Here is a 13338-nt window from a genome sequence, read left to right as displayed (position 1 = left end):
CTCCCCGTCGGGGAATCGAACCCCGGTCTCCCGCGTGACAGGCGGGGATACTTGCCACTATACTAACGAGGAAGACCTTGCACTCGCCGATCCCCGGCATCGTGTCCCGACCCAGCGTGCTGGAAGGCGACGCGTGCTGTGATTCCTTTACGGAGCAGAAATGACAACCGAGGAGCCGAGAGTTCATTTCAGCATTTCGCGTCTGAACGGAAAACACAAACGACCAACTCGGAATGACTTGCTTTGGACGCTTTTCAAAGCGTTCTTTGTGCACGACGACTGCGCCGCCTAGCAGATACAAATGGGTTGTACAACTCTGAACTAGCAAATGGAAGAGGGCTAAACACCCTCTCTTTCAGCCCAGGTTCGATCTGTCTCCCAGAATCACCAGGGCGCACGCACACACACACACCCGTGCCGTTGAAGTGCTCTGCTTCATTTCTAAGGGCAACTCAACATTCACTCCTACCCCGAGAACAGAAAAGACAGCGTCCGCAGCAACAACAGCTCAGGTCTCTGCACAGGAGCTAAGCTGCCCTCATCTCCTCTGCTCTGCGGCTCCTGCGGAGTGGAGTCCTGCCTGGAGCCGTGTTTGCAGGCGGCGGCTACCCGCGCTCTGTCTGTGCGTCGTGTCCAAGAGCTCCTGGGAGGAAGAGAGAGCCCTCCCACTCGGGGGCTTTTCCACGGTCTGTGTAAGGAGGGGCGGGTGTGTCCAGTAGCTTATCGAGCGGAAGCCTGGGGCGGCGGAGAGCTGTGATCGTGCAGACCTTGAGGTGTCACCTCTTTGTCTGCTTTCCCGCCCCCCCTCCGCCCAAGCTCTGCTCCAGAGTAGCCCGGCAACCCCTCACACCTGCACGTGTCACAACCTAAGGTGTGGTCATGAGACACCCATGGGGTGCTGTTCTGTTCTTGCTAATTGTTTCCTGCCCGTCGCAGGCAGGAGTCCATGTGAGGAAGATGCGCTGGACAGAGCTCAGAGGGCGCAGCTGGGTGGCTTTCCTTCTGAGTGACGTTCCTGCAACACTCTCCTGCTCCTCTTGGTGCGCTCATGTTCATCGCGCCCTTTGTTCCTCTCTCCAGCGCCCCCTGCCTAAAGTGACGCTTCCCTTTCTCAGCCCGAAACGCAAGCGAGACACCAGCAGCAGTTTCCGCAGGTTTCCGTAGTGTAGCGGCTATCACGTTCGCCTAACACGCGAAACGTCCCCGGTTCGAGATCGGGCGGAAACAGCCTCTTTTTGCACGCTCCTGTACTTCACAGAGGTCTTGAGCGACCGGTCATTTGTTCCCAATGTATTTCCGGTGCCTTCATGCACTCTTGTACCAAACGCACGTTCCTTCTGTACGCGGAGCCGATCATTTGCAATTGGGCTGTGCCGACAGTCCAGGACGAGCTCTGTCGGCTCAAAAGCAGCGCAGGATCTGCAAGAACAACAGAAAGGTTAGAATCCAGTGGGGGCCTCTTAGTGAGCCCAAGATCTCATCAAGAATCGGCTCCAGCAACAGGGCTGGGCGCATTGTTCCATTCTCCGACCACTCTCGGTGTAAACAAGTCCCTCATGGTCTCTGCTTGAAATGCACTTTCCTGCGTTTGCTTTGGTGTAACTGGCTTCCCCTGCATGGGCGAATGTGAAGAAGATCCTTAGTATGTCATTGAAGAAAACCGAGAAGAGGTCGGAGTGGCCTCTGTCGTTTATCAACGATCCAGTCAGGCAGTACTCCTCTGTAAAGCGCCGTTCGTTCACATCGATTGGCTTTTTTTTGCCTTCATTCGCGCAAGTAGTAAAAGCAGACGCCCCTATTCTGCCGTGACCCGGATTCAAACCGGGGTTGTTGCGGCCACAACGTAAAGTACTGACCACTATACGATCACGGCGAGTTAACGATGCACACCCAGCAGGGCGGAAAAGGCTGTGCTCTCTTCGTGTGACCTAATTCGGCAAAGTCCTGACGTTGCATTTCAACTGAGCCCCAGTATACATCGACCCTTCGACACTCTGAGTGACAACTCTCTTGCGTGTTTTCTCATATTTATGTAGTTTGCTTGCATGATGCCCGGAACAGCGGGGTTGTGTGCTCCCATATGGTCTAGCGTTTAGGATTCCTGGTTTTCACCCAGGCGGCCCGGGTTTGACTCCCGGTATGGGAACGTGTCAGTTTTGCCTTCTGCTTTCCAAAAGATCAGCACCGTGTACGAAGGAGCCGCATTAAAAGCACTGAACGTGCAAAACGCGCGAGAAGAGGGGGCGCATGTTTCCAACCGAAGACTTCTCGCGTGTGAGACGAGCTGATCATCGCTGCAGGAGGTGGGAGGGTTACTCTGGTAGACAGGGCTGACCTTTGGCAATAGGATTTATACTCTCCAAGATGATATTTGCACTTTCTGGAGAGGCGATTTTCTCCACTTCAGTGGCCCGATTTCGTCGATTGCGTGGAGAGGGCTGTAGAATGTGGCGCCGCCTTTCCTGCTCCGTCCATGACAGGCGTGCTGGTCTCTGGAGAGAGAGCACGGTCCATCAGCGCACTTTAATAAAGGCACTGGAAGCAGCGGAATCGCATTGGCGAAACTCAGCGCTGGGCCGCCGGGCAGGGTTTGCCACCGTTTCCGTAGTGTAGTGATTATCACGGTTGCCTCACACGCGAAAGGTCCCCGGTTCGAAACAAAGCGGCTTCTTTTGTCGCCACTCACAAAAGGGGATTGGGGATTCACCTAGCGCTGTGATCGAACAGACCCACTCACCTCTTAGTGTGGCGGGATCTGCACAGTGCATGTCGCAGCGCATCCTGCTTTCACTCCAATGCGCGTCCTGATGTACCCCAGTCTCCCGCGTGACAGGTGGGGATAATCACCACTATACTAACGAGGAAGACATCGCCCTCTCCGACCCCCGGCATCGTGTCCCGACCCACCGTGCTGGAAGCCGACGCGTGCTGTGATTTCTTTACGGAGCAGAAATGACAACCGAGGAGCCGAGAGATCATTTCAGCATTTCGCGTCTGAACGGAAAACACAAACGACCAACTCGGAATGACTTGCCTTTGACGCTTATCAAAGCGTTCTTTGTGCATCGAACAGACCCACTCACCATGTCGCAGGGCTTCCTGCTTTCACTTCAATGTGCTTCCTGATGTCGAGTCGTGTGCCGTGCGGAGGCTCTGAAAGCGAGAGCAATGAAAAGGTGCACGACGCTGGGAAAGAAAACAGAGAAGTGAAAGGCAGTCCTTTCTCTAAGGAGGTAAAAGGAAAGCTTTCTACTCCCCGTCGGGGAATCGAATCCCGGTCTCCCGCGTGACAGGCGGGGATACTTGCCACTATACTAACGAGGAAGACCTTCCACTCGCCGATCCCCGGCATCGTGTCCCGACCCAGCGTGCTGGAAGGCGACGCGTGCTGTGATTCCTTTACGGAGCAGAAATGACAACCGAGGAGCCGAGAGTTCATTTCAGCATTTCGCGTCTGAACGGAAAACACAAACGACCAACTCGGAATGACTTGCTTTGGACGCTTTTCAAAGCGTTCTTTGTGCACGACGACTGCGCCGCCTAGCAGATACAAATGGGTTGTACAACTCTGAACTAGCAAATGGAAGAGGGCTAAACACCCTCTCTTTTAGCCCAGGTTCGATCTGTCTCCCAGAATCACCAGGGCGCACGCACACACACACACCCGTGCCGTTGAAGTGCTCTGCTTCATTTTAAAGGGCAACTCAACATTCACTCCTACCCCGAGAACAGAAAAGACAGCGTCCGCAGCAACAACAGCTCAGGTCTCTGCACAGGAGCTAAGCTGCCCTCATCTCCTCTGCTCTGCGGCTCCTGCGGAGTGGAGTCCTGCCTGGAGCCGTGTTTGCAGGCGGCGGCTCCACGCGCTCTGTCTGTGCGTCGTGTCCAAGAGCTCCTGGGAGGAAGAGAGAGCCCTCCCACTCGGGGGCTTTTCCACGGTCTGGGTGAGGAGGGGCGGGTGTGTCCAGTAGCTTATCGAGCAGAAGCCTGGGGCGGCGGAGAGCTGTGATCGTGCAGACCTTGAGGTGTCACCTCTTTGTCTGCTTTCCGGCCCCCCCTCCGCCCAAGCTCTGCTCCAGAGTAGCCCGGCAACCCCTCACACCTGCACGTGTCACAACCTAAGGTGTGGTCAGGAGACACCCATGGGGTGCTGTTCTGTTCTTGCTAATTGTTTCCTGCCCGTCGCAGGCAGGAGTCCATGCGAGGAAGATGCGCTGGACAGAGCTCAGAGGGCGCAGCTGGGTGGCTTTCCTTCTGAGTGACGTTCCTGCAACACTCTCCCGCTCCTCTTGGTGCGCTCATGCCGCAACACAGGAAGGCTGGAGCAGGTGGCTGTGGGCTCTGTGCACCGCCGAAACAGGTCAGTTGGGAGAGCGTTAGAATGAAGATCTAAAAGTCCCTGGTTTGATCCCGGGTTTCGGCATTTTGTTTCATCGCGCCCTTTGTTCCTCTCTCCAGCGCCCCCTGCCTAAAGTGACGCTTCCCTTTCTCAGCCCGAAACACAAGCGAGACACCAGCAGCAGTCTCCGCAGGTTTCCGTAGTGTAGCGGCTATCACGTTCGCCTAACACGCGAAAAGTTCCCGGTTCGAGACCGGGCGGAAGCAGCCTCTTTTTGCACGCTCCTGTACTTCACAGAGGTCTTGAGCGACCGGTCATTTGTTCCCAATGTATTTCCGGTGCCTTCATGCACTCTTGTACCAAACGCACGTTCCTTCTGTACGCGGAGCCGATCATTTGCAATTGGGCTGTGCCGACAGACCAGGACGAGCTCTGTCGGCTCAAAAGCAGCGCAGGACCTGCAAGAACAACAGAAAGATTAGCATCCAGTGGGGGCCTCTTAGTGAGCTCAAGATCTCATCAAGAATCGGCTCCAGCAACAGGGCTGGGCGCATTGTTCCATTCTCCGACCACTCTCGGTGTAAACAAGTCCCTCCTGGTCTCTGCTTGAAATGCACTTTCCTGCGTTTGCTTTGGTGTAACTGGCTTCCCCTGCATGGGCGAATGTGAAGAAGATCCTTAGTAAGTCATTGAAGAAAACCGAGAAGAGGTCGGAGTGGCCTCTGTCGTTTATCAACGATCCAGTCAGGCAGTACTCCTCTGTAAAGCGCCGTTCGTTCACATCGATTGGCTTTTTTTTGCCTTCATTCGCGCAAGTAGTAAAAGCAGACGCCCCTATTCTACCGTGACCCGGATTCGAACCGGGGTTGTTGCGGCCACAACGCAAAGTACTGACCACTATACGATCACGGCGAGTTACCGATGCACACCCAGCAGGGCGGAAAAGGCTGTGCTCTCTTCGTGTGACCTAATTCGGCAAAGTCCTGACGTTGCATTTCAACCGAGCCCCAGTATACATCGACCCTTCGACACTCTGAGTGACAACTCTCTTTCGTGTTTTCTCATATTTATGTAGTTTGCTTGCATGATGCCCGGAACAGTGGGGTTGTGTGCTCCCATATGGTCTAGCGTTTAGGATTCCTGGTTTTCACCCAGGCGGCCCGGGTTTGACTCCCGGTATGGGAACGTGTCAGTTTTGCCTTCTGCTTTCCAAAAGATCAGCACCGTGTACGAAGGAGCCGCATTAAAAGCACTCGAACGTGCAAAACGCGCGAGAAGAGGGGGCGCATGTTTCCAACCGAAGACTTCTGGCGTGTGAGACGAGCTGATCATCGCTGCAGGAGGTGGGAGGGTTACTCTGGTAGACAGGGCTGACCTTTGGCAATAGGATTTATACTCTCCAAGATGATATTTGCACTTTCTGGAGAGGCGATTTTCTCCACTTCAGTGGCCCGATTTCGTCGATTGCGTGGAGAGGGCTGTAGAATGTGGCGCCGCCTTTCCTGCTCCGTCCATGACAGGCGTGCTGGTCTCTGGAGAGAGAGCACGGTCCATCAGCGCACTTTAATAAAGGCACTGGAAGCAGCTGAATCGCATTGGCGAAACTCAGCGCTGGGCCGCTGGGCAGGGTTTGCCACCGTTTCCGTAGTGAAGTGGTTATCACGTTTGCCTCACACGTGAAAGCTCCCTGGTTCGATCCCGGGTTTTTGCATTTTGTTTCATCGCGCCCTTTGTTCCTCTCTCCAGCGCCCCCTGCCTAAAGTGACGCTTCCCTTTCTCAGCCCGAAACGCAAGCGAGACACCAGCAGCAGTCTCCGCAGGTTTACGTAGTGTAGCGGCTATCACGTTCGCCTCACATGCGAAAGGTCCCCGGTTCGAGATCGGGCGGAAACAGCCTCTTTTTGCACGCTCCTGTACTTCACAGAGGTCTTGAGCGACCGGTCATTTGTTCCCAATGTATTTCCGGTGCCTTCATGCACTCTTGTACCAAACGCACGTTCCTTCTGTACGCGGAGCCGATCATTTGCAATTGGGCTGTGCCGACAGACCAGGACGAGCTCTGTCGGCTCAAAAGCAGCGCAGGACCTGCAAGAACAACAGAAAGATTAGCATCCAGTGGGGGCCTCTTAGTGAGCCCAAGATCTCATCAAGAATCGGCTCCAGCAACAGGGCTGGGCGCATTGTTCCATTCTCCGACCACTCTCGGTGTAAACAAGTCCCTCCTGGTCTCTGCTTGAAATGCACTTTCCTGCGTTTGCTTTGGTGTAACTGGCTTCCCCTGCATGGGCGAATGTGAAGAAGATCCTTAGTAAGTCATTGAAGAAAACCGAGAAGAGGTCGGAGTGGCCTCTGTCGTTTATCAACGATCCAGTCAGGCAGTACTCCTCTGTAAAGCGCCGTTCGTTCACATCGATTGGCTTTTTTTTGCCTTCATTCGCGCAAGTAGTAAAAGCAGACGCCCCTATTCTGCCGTGACCCGGATTCGAACCGGGGTTGTTGCGGCCACAACGCAAAGTACTGACCACTATACGATCACGGCGAGTTAACGATGCACACCCAGCAGGGCGGAAAAGGCTGTGCTCTCTTCGTGTGACCTAATTCGGCAAAGTCCTGACGTTGCATTTCAACTGAGCCCCAGTATACATCGACCCTTCGACACTCTGAGTGACAACTCTCTTGCGTGTTTTCTCATATTTATGTAGTTTGCTTGCATGATGCCCGGAACAGCGGGGTTGTGTGCTCCCATATGGTCTAGCGTTTAGGATTCCTGGTTTTCACCCAGGCGGCCCGGGTTTGACTCCCGGTATGGGAACGTGTCAGTTTTGCCTCCTGCTTTCCAAAAGATCAGCACCGTGTACGAAGGAGCCGCATTAAAAGCACTCGAACGTGCAAAACGCGCGAGAAGAGGGGGCGCATGTTTCCAACCGAAGACTTCTGGCGTGTGAGACGAGCTGATCATCGCTGCAGGAGGTGGGAGGGTTACTCTGGTAGACAGGGCTGACCTTTGGCAATAGGATTTATACTCTCCAAGATGATATTTGCACTTTCTGGAGAGGCGATTTTCTCCACTTCAGTGGCCCGATTTCGTCGATTGCGTGGAGAGGGCTGTAGAATGTGGCGCCGCCTTTCCTGCTCCGTCCATGACAGGCGTGCTGGTCTCTGGAGAGAGAGCACGGTCCATCAGCGCACTTTAATAAAGGCACTGGAAGCAGCTGAATCGCATTGGCGAAACTCAGCGCTGGGCCGCGGGGCAGGTTTTGCCACCGTTTCCGTAGTGTAGTGGTTATCATGTTTGCTCACACGCGAAAGGTCCCCGGTTCGAAACCGGGCGGAAACAGAGCGGCTTCTTTTGTCGCCACGCACAAAAGGGGATTGGGGATTCGCCTAGCGCTGTGATCGAACAGACCCACTCACCTCTTAGTGTGGCGGGATCTGCACAGTGCATGTCGCAGCGCATCCTGCTTTCACTCCAATGCGCGTCCTGATGTACCCCAGTCTCCCGCGTGACAGGTGGGGATAATCACCACTATACTAACGAGGAAGACATCGCCCTCTCCGACCCCCGGCATCGTGTCCCGACCCACCGTGCTGGAAGCCGACGCGTGCTGTGATTTCTTTACGGTGCAGAAATGACAACCGAGGAGCCGAGAGATCATTTCATCATTTCGCGTCTGAACAGAAAACACAAACGACCAACTCGGAATGACTTGCCTTTGACGCTTATCAAAGCATTCTTTGTGCATCGAACAGACCCACTCACCATGTCGCAGGGCTCCCTGCTTTCACTTCAATGTGCTTCCTGATGTCGAGTCGTGTGCCGTGCGGAGGCTCTGAAAGCGAGAGCAATGAAAAGGTGCACGACGCTGGGAAAGAAAACAGAGAAGTGAAAGGCAGTCCTTTCTCTAAGGAGGTAAAAGGAAAGCTTTCTACTCCCCGTCGGGGAATCGAACCCCGGTCTCCCGCGTGACAGGCGGGGATACTTGCCACTATACTAACGAGGAAGACCTTGCACTCGCCGATCCCCGGCATCGTGTCCCGACCCAGCGTGCTGGAAGGCGACGCGTGCTGTGATTCCTTTACGGAGCAGAAATGACAACCGAGGAGCCGAGAGTTCATTTCAGCATTTCGCGTCTGAACGGAAAACACAAACGACCAACTCGGAATGACTTGCTTTGGACGCTTTTCAAAGCGTTCTTTGTGCACGACGACTGCGCCGCCTAGCAGATACAAATGGGTTGTACAACTCTGAACTAGCAAATGGAAGAGGGCTAAACACCCTCTCTTTCAGCCCAGGTTCGATCTGTCTCCCAGAATCACCAGGGCGCACGCACACACACACACCCGTGCCGTTGAAGTGCTCTGCTTCATTTCTAAGGGCAACTCAACATTCACTCCTACCCCGAGAACAGAAAAGACAGCGTCCGCAGCAACAACAGCTCAGGTCTCTGCACAGGAGCTAAGCTGCCCTCATCTCCTCTGCTCTGCGGCTCCTGCGGAGTGGAGTCCTGCCTGGAGCCGTGTTTGCAGGCGGCGGCTACCCGCGCTCTGTCTGTGCGTCGTGTCCAAGAGCTCCTGGGAGGAAGAGAGAGCCCTCCCACTCGGGGGCTTTTCCACGGTCTGTGTAAGGAGGGGCGGGTGTGTCCAGTAGCTTATCGAGCGGAAGCCTGGGGCGGCGGAGAGCTGTGATCGTGCAGACCTTGAGGTGTCACCTCTTTGTCTGCTTTCCCGCCCCCCCTCCGCCCAAGCTCTGCTCCAGAGTAGCCCGGCAACCCCTCACACCTGCACGTGTCACAACCTAAGGTGTGGTCATGAGACACCCATGGGGTGCTGTTCTGTTCTTGCTAATTGTTTCCTGCCCGTCGCAGGCAGGAGTCCATGTGAGGAAGATGCGCTGGACAGAGCTCAGAGGGCGCAGCTGGGTGGCTTTCCTTCTGAGTGACGTTCCTGCAACACTCTCCTGCTCCTCTTGGTGCGCTCATGTTCATCGCGCCCTTTGTTCCTCTCTCCAGCGCCCCCTGCCTAAAGTGACGCTTCCCTTTCTCAGCCCGAAACGCAAGCGAGACACCAGCAGCAGTTTCCGCAGGTTTCCGTAGTGTAGCGGCTATCACGTTCGCCTAACACGCGAAACGTCCCCGGTTCGAGATCGGGCGGAAACAGCCTCTTTTTGCACGCTCCTGTACTTCACAGAGGTCTTGAGCGACCGGTCATTTGTTCCCAATGTATTTCCGGTGCCTTCATGCACTCTTGTACCAAACGCACGTTCCTTCTGTACGCGGAGCCGATCATTTGCAATTGGGCTGTGCCGACAGTCCAGGACGAGCTCTGTCGGCTCAAAAGCAGCGCAGGATCTGCAAGAACAACAGAAAGGTTAGAATCCAGTGGGGGCCTCTTAGTGAGCCCAAGATCTCATCAAGAATCGGCTCCAGCAACAGGGCTGGGCGCATTGTTCCATTCTCCGACCACTCTCGGTGTAAACAAGTCCCTCATGGTCTCTGCTTGAAATGCACTTTCCTGCGTTTGCTTTGGTGTAACTGGCTTCCCCTGCATGGGCGAATGTGAAGAAGATCCTTAGTATGTCATTGAAGAAAACCGAGAAGAGGTCGGAGTGGCCTCTGTCATTTATCAACGATCCAGTCAGGCAGTACTCCTCTGTAAAGCGCCGTTCGTTCACATCGATTGGCTTTTTTTTGCCTTCATTCGCGCAAGTAGTAAAAGCAGACGCCCCTATTCTGCCGTGACCCGGATTCAAACCGGGGTTGTTGCGGCCACAACGTAAAGTACTGACCACTATACGATCACGGCGAGTTAACGATGCACACCCAGCAGGGCGGAAAAGGCTGTGCTCTCTTCGTGTGACCTAATTCGGCAAAGTCCTGACGTTGCATTTCAACTGAGCCCCAGTATACATCGACCCTTCGACACTCTGAGTGACAACTCTCTTGCGTGTTTTCTCATATTTATGTAGTTTGCTTGCATGATGCCCGGAACAGCGGGGTTGTGTGCTCCCATATGGTCTAGCGTTTAGGATTCCTGGTTTTCACCCAGGCGGCCCGGGTTTGACTCCCGGTATGGGAACGTGTCAGTTTTGCCTTCTGCTTTCCAAAAGATCAGCACCGTGTACGAAGGAGCCGCATTAAAAGCACTCGAACGTGCAAAACGCGCGAGAAGAGGGGGCGCATGTTTCCAACCGAAGACTTCTCGCGTGTGAGACGAGCTGATCATCGCTGCAGGAGGTGGGAGGGTTACTCTGGTAGACAGGGCTGACCTTTGGCAATAGGATTTATACTCTCCAAGATGATATTTGCACTTTCTGGAGAGGCGATTTTCTCCACTTCAGTGGCCCGATTTCGTCGATTGCGTGGAGAGGGCTGTAGAATGTGGCGCCGCCTTTCCTGCTCCGTCCATGACAGGCGTGCTGGTCTCTGGAGAGAGAGCACGGTCCATCAGCGCACTTTAATAAAGGCACTGGAAGCAGCGGAATCGCATTGGCGAAACTCAGCGCTGGGCCGCCGGGCAGGGTTTGCCACCGTTTCCGTAGTGTAGTGATTATCACGGTTGCCTCACACGCGAAAAGTCCCCGGTTCGAAACAAAGCGGCTTCTTTTGTCGCCACTCACAAAAGGGGATTGGGGATTCACCTAGCGCTGTGATCGAACAGACCCACTCACCTCTTAGTGTGGCGGGATCTGCACAGTGCATGTCGCAGCGCATCCTGCTTTCACTCCAATGCGCGTCCTGATGTACCCCAGTCTCCCGCGTGACAGGTGGGGATAATCACCACTATACTAACGAGGAAGACATCGCCCTCTCCGACCCCCGGCATCGTGTCCCGACCCACCGTGCTGGAAGCCGACGCGTGCTGTGATTTCTTTACGGAGCAGAAATGACAACCGAGGAGCCGAGAGATCATTTCAGCATTTCGCGTCTGAACGGAAAACACAAACGACCAACTCGGAATGACTTGCCTTTGACGCTTATCAAAGCGTTCTTTGTGCATCGAACAGACCCACTCACCATGTCGCAGGGCTTCCTGCTTTCACTTCAATGTGCTTCCTGATGTCGAGTCGTGTGCCGTGCGGAGGCTCTGAAAGCGAGAGCAATGAAAAGGTGCACGACGCTGGGAAAGAAAACAGAGAAGTGAAAGGCAGTCCTTTCTCTAAGGAGGTAAAAGGAAAGCTTTCTACTCCCCGTCGGGGAATCGAATCCCGGTCTCCCGCGTGACAGGCGGGGATACTTGCCACTATACTAACGAGGAAGACCTTGCACTCGCCGATCCCCGGCATCGTGTCCCGACCCAGCGTGCTGGAAGGCGACGCGTGCTGTGATTCCTTTACGGAGCAGAAATGACAACCGAGGAGCCGAGAGTTCATTTCAGCATTTCGCGTCTGAACGGAAAACACAAACGACCAACTCGGAATGACTTGCTTTGGACGCTTTTCAAAGCGTTCTTTGTGCACGACGACTGCGCCGCCTAGCAGATACAAATGGGTTGTACAACTCTGAACTAGCAAATGGAAGAGGGCTAAACACCCTCTCTTTTAGCCCAGGTTCGATCTGTCTCCCAGAATCACCAGGGCGCACGCACACACACACACCCGTGCCGTTGAAGTGCTCTGCTTCATTTTAAAGGGCAACTCAACATTCACTCCTACCCCGAGAACAGAAAAGACAGCGTCCGCAGCAACAACAGCTCAGGTCTCTGCACAGGAGCTAAACTGCCCTCATCTCCTCTGCTCTGCGGCTCCTGCGGAGTGGAGTCCTGCCTGGAGCCGTGTTTGCAGGCGGCGGCTCCACGCGCTCTGTCTGTGCGTCGTGTCCAAGAGCTCCTGGGAGGAAGAGAGAGCCCTCCCACTCGGGGGCTTTTCCACGGTCTGGGTGAGGAGGGGCGGGTGTGTCCAGTAGCTTATCGAGCAGAAGCCTGGGGCGGCGGAGAGCTGTGATCGTGCAGACCTTGAGGTGTCACCTCTTTGTCTGCTTTCCGGCCCCCCCTCCGCCCAAGCTCTGCTCCAGAGTAGCCCGGCAACCCCTCACACCTGCACGTGTCACAACCTAAGGTGTGGTCAGGAGACACCCATGGGGTGCTGTTCTGTTCTTGCTAATTGTTTCCTGCCCGTCGCAGGCAGGAGTCCATGCGAGGAAGATGCGCTGGACAGAGCTCAGAGGGCGCAGCTGGGTGGCTTTCCTTCTGAGTGACGTTCCTGCAACACTCTCCCGCTCCTCTTGGTGCGCTCATGCCGCAACACAGGAAGGCTGGAGCAGGTGGCTGTGGGCTCTGTGCACCGCCGAAACAGGTCAGTTGGGAGAGCGTTAGACTGAAGATCTAAAAGTCCCTGGTTTGATCCCGGGTTTCGGCATTTTGTTTCATCGCGCCCTTTGTTCCTCTCTCCAGCGCCCCCTGCCTAAAGTGACGCTTCCCTTTCTCAGCCCGAAACACAAGCGAGACACCAGCAGCAGTCTCCGCAGGTTTCCGTAGTGTAGCGGCTATCACGTTCGCCTAACACGCGAAAGGTTCCCGGTTCGAGACCGGGCGGAAGCAGCCTCTTTTTGCACGCTCCTGTACTTCACAGAGGTCTTGAGCGACCGGTCATTTGTTCCCAATGTATTTCCGGTGCCTTCATGCACTCTTGTACCAAACGCACGTTCCTTCTGTACGCGGAGCCGATCATTTGCAATTGGGCTGTGCCGACAGACCAGGACGAGCTCTGTCGGCTCAAAAGCAGCGCAGGACCTGCAAGAACAACAGAAAGATTAGCATCCAGTGGGGGCCTCTTAGTGAGCTCAAGATCTCATCAAGAATCGGCTCCAGCAACAGGGCTGGGCGCATTGTTCCATTCTCCGACCACTCTCGGTGTAAACAAGTCCCTCCTGGTCTCTGCTTGAAATGCACTTTCCTGCGTTTGCTTTGGTGTAACTGGCTTCCCCTGCATGGGCGAATGTGAAGAAGATCCTTAGTAAGTCATTGAAGAAAACCGAGAAGAGGTCGGAGTGGCCTCTGTCGTT

General features: G+C 54.8%; 2 non-coding genes across 2 annotated transcripts; both read right to left on the bottom strand.

Annotated features, from left to right (window-relative positions):
- Positions 1 to 72, bottom strand: trnad-guc (transfer RNA aspartic acid (anticodon GUC)). The gene has a single exon. It is a non-coding gene; the product is annotated as a tRNA-Asp (tRNA).
- An 8196-nt stretch (positions 73 to 8268) lies between these two features.
- On the bottom strand, positions 8269 to 8340 carry trnad-guc (transfer RNA aspartic acid (anticodon GUC)). The gene has a single exon. It is a non-coding gene; the product is annotated as a tRNA-Asp (tRNA).
- Between the last annotated feature and the right edge of the window lie 4998 nt (positions 8341 to 13338).

The sequence above is a fragment of the Atractosteus spatula genome (genome assembly GCF_055471065.1).
Source record: "Atractosteus spatula isolate fAtrSpa1 chromosome 10 unlocalized genomic scaffold, fAtrSpa1.hap1 SUPER_10_unloc_7, whole genome shotgun sequence".
NCBI classification, from domain to species: domain Eukaryota; kingdom Metazoa; phylum Chordata; class Actinopteri; order Semionotiformes; family Lepisosteidae; genus Atractosteus; species Atractosteus spatula.
Note: the sequence above shows the minus strand (reverse complement) of the source record. Positions and strands in the feature narration are given on the sequence as shown.